We start from the raw sequence: 5,633 nt of genomic DNA on the forward strand, positions 1-5,633 counted from the left end.
GAAGAGAGGAGGTCTTCTCTCGCGTGGTGTAAGAACAGCTTTCTTCTCAAGGAAGTCTACATTTGGCTGTTCAGAAACCCGACCGCCGTCTCCTCTCGGACGCATCAGACACGGGCTGGGGTGCGACTTTGGACGGACAGGAATGCTCGGGAACATGGAATCAGGAGCAAAGGACACTTCACATCAATTGCAAGGAGTTGTTGGCGGTTCTTCTGGCCTTGATAAACTTCAAGTCCCTCCAGCTTAACAAGGTGGTGGAGGTGGACTCTGACAACACCACAGCCCTGGCTTACATCTTCAAGCAGGGAAGGACTCTTTCGTGGAAGTTGTTCTAGATCGCAAGGGACCTCCTCATCTGGTCAAAAGATCGAAAGCTCACGCTGGTAACGAGGTTCATTCAGGGCGGTATGAATGTCATGGCAGATCGCCTCAGCCGGAAGGGTCAGGTCATCCCCACAGAGTGGACCCTTCACAAGAGTGTTTGCAGCAGACTTTGGGCCCTGTGGGGTCAGCCAACCATAGATCTGTTCGCTACCTCGATAACCTAGAGACTCCTGTTGTATTGTTCTCCGATTCCAGACCCAGCAGCAGTTCACGTGGATGCTTTTCTGCTGGATTGGTCCCATCTCGACCTGTATGCATTCCCGCCGTTCAAGATTGTCAACAGGGTACTTCAGAAGTTCTCCTCTCGCAAAGGGACACGGCTGACGTGGATTGGCTCCGCTCTGGCCCGCGAGAGAATGGTTCATAGAGGTACTGCAATGGCTGGTCGACATTCCCAGGACTCTTCCTCTAGGAGTGAACCTTCTACGTCAACCTCACGTAAAGAGGGTACACCCAAACCTCCACGCTCTTCGTCTGACTGCCTTCAGACTTTCGAAAGACTCTCAAGAGCTAGGGGCTTTTCGAAGGAGGCAGCCAGAGCGATTGCCAGAGCAAGGAGAACATCCACTCTCAGAATCTATCAGTCTCAAGGGGAAGTCTTCCGTAGCTGGTACAAGACCAATGCAGTTTCCTCAACCAGTACCACTGTAACCCAGATTGCTGACTTCCTGTTACATCTAAGGAAAGTAAGATCCCTTTCAGCTCCTACGATCAAGGGTTACAGAAGTATGTTGGCAGCAGTTTTCCGCCACAGAGGCTTGGATCTTTCCACCAACAAAGATCTACAGGACCTCCCTAGGTCTTTTGAGACCTCAAAGGAACGTCGGTTGTGCACTCCAGGCTGGAATCTAGACGTGGTCCTAAGGTTCCTTATGTCATCAAGATTTGAACCTCTCCAATCAGCCTCTTTTTAGGACCTCACATTAAAAACTCTTTTCCTCGTGTGCTTGACAACAGCTAAAAGAGTAAGTGAGATCCACGCCTTCAGCAGGATCATTGTTTTCACATCTGAAACGGCTACATGTTCCTTGCAGCTCGGTTTTTGCTAAACGAGCTTCCTTCACGTCCTTGGCCTAAGTCGTTCGAGATCCCAAGCCTGTCCAACTTGGTGGGGAATGAACTGGAGAGAGTACTTTGCCCAGTTAGAGCTCTTAGGTACTATCTAAAAAGGTCTTAACCTTTACGAGGACAATCAGAAGCCTTATGGTGTGCTATCAAGAAACCTTCTTTTCCAAGTTCTAAGAACTCAGTTTCTTACTATTCAGGCTTCTGATTAGGGAAGCACATTCTCATCTGAAGGAAGAAGACCTTGCTTTGCTGAAGGTAAGGACACATGAAGTGGGAGCTGTGGCTACTTCAGTGGCCTTCAAACAGAACCATTCTCTGCAGAGTGTTATGGATGCAACCTATTGGAGAAGCAAGTCAGTGTTCGCATCATTCTATCTCAAAGATGTCCAGTCTCTTTACGAGTACTGCTACACCCTGGGACCATTCGTAGCAACGAATGCAGTAGTAGGCGAGGGCTCAGCCACTACATTCCCATAATCCCATAACCTTTTAACCTTTCTCTTGAATACTTTTTATGGGTTGTACGGTCGGCTAAGAAGCCTTCCATATCCTTGTTGATTTGGCGGGTGGTCAATTCTTTCTTGAGAAGCGCCGAGGTTAAAGGTTGTGATGAGGTCCTTTAGTATGGGTTGCAGCCCTTGATACTTCAGCACCTTAGAGTTGTTCAGCCTCCTAAGAGGAACGCTGCGCTCAGTAAGGAAGACGAACTTATTTAAGGCAGAGTAATGGCTCAAGTCGACTTCCTTACCAGGTACTTGTAATTTCATTGTTATTTTGAATAACTGATAATATGAAATACGGGATACTTAGCTTCTTGATATACATGTACACTGGTTTTCACCCACCTCCCTGGGTGTGAATCAGCTACATGATTATCGGGTAAGTTTAATATTGAAAAATGTTATTTTCATTAGTAAAATAAATTTTTGAATATACTTACCCGATAATCATGATTTAATTGACCCACCCTTCCTCCCCATTGAACCAGTGGACCGAGGAAAAATTGAGGTGGTGTCAACAAGAAGTACTGCAGTACCTGGCCACAGGTGGCGCTTGTGAGTACACCCCCCTCTTGTATAGCGATCGCTGGCGTATCCCTTCCGTAGAATTCTGTCGGGCAACGGAGTTGACAGCTACATGATTATCGGGTAAGTATATTCAAAAATTTATTTTACTAATGAAAATAACATTTTTTTTTTTGGGGGGGGCATTGAAATTTTTGTCATTGATGGTGGGAAAACCCATAATAGACATTGGTAATTATCATTAAAATACTACATTTAAAGTTGAGTTCATGATTAACCATATTTCATAATTTAATGTTTGCTAATAACTTATTATGAAGTGTTTTTTTTTTTTTATCAACTGTATGCTTACCCATCCTTTTTATGGATCTTAGTGATTTGATGGATAAGGCTATTAAGCTTGGTATGAAAACTGCTGAAGCTGAGGAATTTATAGCAAAGCAACAGGCTAGAGAGGATAGAGTAGCTGAGAGAGAGGAGAAAAGGTTTCATTTAGAGTTGGCAGAAAAGGAGAAAGATAGAGCAGAAAAGGAGAAAGATAGGGCAGAAAAGGAGAAAGATAGGATATCTAAATTGGAATTTCTTAAGAGAGAAAGGAAGGAGAAGGAGGAAGTCAGGAAACATGACTTAGCCAAAGCAAAGTTGAAAAATAGCGGTGTAGGTAGTGAGAATGTAATATCTTTACCAAATTTCCCCTCTTTGGTGAGAAAACTGATGAAATTGATGTGTACATAAATAGATTTGACAAATTAGCTGAATTTCATAAATGGGAGCAGGAAGACTATGGTATTATGTTAGGCACATTATTAAGGGGATGAGCTTTGAAAGTGTACTGTGGACTTGACCCTGCTATTGCAAGTAATTATCAGGAATTGAAGGCAGCGTTATTGAAAGCGTTTCAGGTCAATCCTCAGGTATATCGAAAGAAATTTAGAGAGGGATTTATTGAAACTAATGAAAGCTTTGTGCAGTATTCATATAGTCTAAGACAGAATTTTGATAAGTGATTGCAATTAGCGGATGTTAATAGATCTTATGATGATGTCTGTGATTTTATGATTATGGATCAATTGTTGGCAAATAGTTCAAGGGGTTTGCGAAAATTTCTTTTAGAAAGGGTTTGTAAAAAATCTCATGAAATGGTGTTAGCTGCTGATAGGTATCTGATTGCTCACGGAATTACTAAAAGTAGAAATTCTAAATTTAAGTCTGATAAATGTTCAAAGTTAGGAATGTAACCTAAATGTGATAAAGTAGGTGTTGATAATCTTAAAACATTGCAGTGCCGCCTATGTAAAGATATTAGGCATATTAAACCCAATTGTCCCAATAATCCTGCTAATTTTGCTCAGTCTAAATCTTCTAATAAAAATATTCCTAAGATTAGTATCGCTCTAGCTAGTGAAGAAAAACCCAAGAATGCTATTGTGGATGAGAAAGGAAGAGTTTTTAACAAAACAGTAGAGGTCTTGTTTGATAATGGATGTAATATTGTTGTTCTTAACGAAACTTTGATTCCAACACGTTATCTAAGTAAGGCTAAAACTGTAAAGGTGTATAATTTCATGGGTGTTCCAATATATCTGCCCAAAATTAGATGTTACATAGTAGTAAATTCTTTTCCGGAAGAGTAAATGCTATCGTAGCACCAATTAAATGTTCTGATGTAATTGTTGGGTTAATACCTGGATTGAAACATCACATACAGGCAGGAATAGAATTATTGAGTAAAATAGCTGTGCCAGATAACGAATTAGATGTAAATAAGTTATATGTTAATGTGGTTACAAGAAAACTTAGGGAAACTACATTAAAACCTTTGTCTGAAGTCTTGTCTGAAGTTAAAGTAGATCCAGTAGTTTTGGTAATAAACAGTGGACATGTGAGTCTCTGAAGTCAATTAGGAAAAGCTTGAAGGAGGAGGAAGAAATAATTTGCAAAGGGAGTGTTGTTAAGTATGTAGTAAATAATAACGTGATTTATCGTAAATGTGTGCAAATTAAAAATCAGCTAGATGTTGGTAAAATGCAAATTGTAGTTCCTCTCAAGTATAGGGAGATAGTTGTGAAACTTGCACATGAATCACTTACTTCTGGTTATTTTTCTTCTAGGAAAACTATTGACAAAGTGCTTGGTAAATTTTATTGGCAGAGGGCTAATGAAGAGATTGATAGATATTGTAAGTCTTGTCATGTCAGAAATTTGGGAAAAGAGTAAAGAAAGTGTCTTTGTGTAACATGCCTATAGTTTCTGAACCATTCAGTAGAGTGGCTATTGATTGATATTGTGGGTCAGATTGTTCCAGCCTCAAGTCGTGGTCACAAGTATATTCTTACAATAATTGATTTAGCTACACGCTACCCTGAAGCTGTACCTCTCAGAAATATTGATACTATTACTATAACTGAAAGTTTAGTAGAAGTATTTTGTAGAGTTGGGGTACCAAAAGAAATACTAAGCGACAGGGGAACTCAGTTTAAGTCAGATCTTATGGCAGAAATACATAAATTATCAATTAGAGCTTTATTCACAAGCCCATATCATGCTGCATGTAATGGAACTGTAGAACGGATGAATGGTGCACTTAAAAATATGTTAAAGAAAGTTTGTAGTGATCATCCAACAGAATGGGACCGGTATATTCCTGTTGTTCTTTTCGCTTATCGTGAAATTCCCAATGATACTCTAAAGTTTAGCCCATTTGAACTTTTGTATGGACAGTGTTCGTGGCCCTCTAACAATCCTTCATGAATTGGTTTCTGGTATAAATGCTGATGATGAAATCAAAACTACTTACCAGTATGTTTTAGATCTGCGTTCTCGATTGCAAGAGATGGCCCATATTGCAGTTAGTAATGCTGAAATAAATTCACGTAAATATAAAGAGTATTTTGATCGTAAAGCAAAGCCAAGAAAGTTTGTTGAGGGAGATGAAGTTCTAATTATGTTGCCAAATAATGCAAACAAATTTCTAATGCAGTGAAAAGGACCTTATGTGATTAACCGTTGCCATAGTAACGGAGCTGACTATTTTGTAAAAGTAGGAAATAATCTTAAACTGTATTATGCTAATGTTAAAGAAGTACTTAAGAAGGAAGATTGTAAATGTTATTCAAAAAGAAGTAGAAGAGGTCAAAACTTCAAATGGTTTTTTGG

General features: G+C 39.9%; 1 pseudogene; it reads left to right on the plus strand.

Moving 5' to 3' along the window:
• Window positions 1–2,840: 2,840 nt before the first annotated feature.
• LOC137649339 (uncharacterized) overlaps window positions 2,841–5,633 on the plus strand; it is a 3,319-nt pseudogene continuing 526 nt past the window's right edge.

Source organism: Palaemon carinicauda, chromosome 11, assembly GCF_036898095.1.
Source record: "Palaemon carinicauda isolate YSFRI2023 chromosome 11, ASM3689809v2, whole genome shotgun sequence".
Lineage (NCBI taxonomy): Eukaryota > Metazoa > Arthropoda > Malacostraca > Decapoda > Palaemonidae > Palaemon > Palaemon carinicauda.